Genomic DNA, 1,306 nt, shown 5'->3' with positions numbered 1-1,306 from the left:
ATTGTTTATAAAAAATATTTTTATTGTTTTAATTTTTTTATCTTTTATTTTTATGTGTTATTGTTTTTTTAATTATTTAATTATTTTTATTGTTTTATAAAAAAATATTTTTTAAAATTATAATTTTAAATAATTATAAGCTCAATCTAACAAGCACAAAAAGATAACCTCACCCATGATGAAGTGATGAGTAGAAGTTCATTTTCGTTATTTTCTAAATTTTAACTTCCACTAATTAAACAAAAAATAGCTACGATTGAACTACCTTCAACCAAAACACATCGAAACTCAACACCTGAACTTTCACGAGCGGCACTTCAAGACTTCCACCACTTCGGTGGACTACTTCTGAACCAAACGCACCCTAACTCTCTCCACCTAAAACTAAGTCATGACAAAAATGAAGAAATGTCATCCTTACCCTTTCATATTGGAGGAGAAAATTGAGTGTGACAATTGATTTGGGCCAACATAATTTTGGGCCTAAAAAATTAGACCTTATATCGACTATAATGGGACCATTGGGACGTGCTTGTATATCAAGAATATCAACTACTGATTTGGTTTATTTTAAAAATGATAATTATTAATTATATATATTTATTCGTGTATTACATCAAATCAGTATTTGGCTTATTCAGTATTATACCATATAAAACTTTTAGAAAAACTATAATTGCATTTTATTTAATATTTTATAAAATTTAATTATAGTGTAATAATATAATTAATATATATTCAATTTATTATAATAAAATATAATATATTAATTATTTAATAAATAATTAATATAATATAATATATCAATTATATATTATGTTACTAATATTAATTATACTAGAATTATATTTTATTTAATATTTATAAAATATAATTATAGTGTAATTAATATTATAAGTAATTAATGTAATTAGTATATTAATTACCTGGATGGGATTCACCTGGACTGGGATTTTGAAATTTGGTCATTTCGGGTCGAATTACATAATCTCGTGATTTTTGATCTGAAAATGCATACAGATTGATCGTTAGAACAAACAAAGCGATTTTTCAAATACAAAGTATTTTCAAATCAGGTCAAACAACCCCTTAGAAGCACCCCCACTTCTCTTTTACTCAATCTCACTATTTTATTTTTTTCTAAAAATAGCAATTTTTACAAATTAACACTCGAAAGTTATGTTTGGAACCAAAGAAAAAAATTTATTATTTTGATATTTTTATAAATTGATTCATATAATATAAAAGATAAAAATTTATTGTTTGGACTCTCTATTAATTAGAAATCATTGCTTAATACGTAACT

Source organism: Dioscorea cayenensis, chromosome 12 (genome assembly GCF_009730915.1).
Source record: "Dioscorea cayenensis subsp. rotundata cultivar TDr96_F1 chromosome 12, TDr96_F1_v2_PseudoChromosome.rev07_lg8_w22 25.fasta, whole genome shotgun sequence".
In the NCBI taxonomy this organism is placed as follows: Eukaryota; Viridiplantae; Streptophyta; class Magnoliopsida; order Dioscoreales; family Dioscoreaceae; genus Dioscorea; species Dioscorea cayenensis.
The sequence above is the reverse complement of the archived record's forward strand: the minus strand, read 5'-3'. Positions refer to the sequence as shown.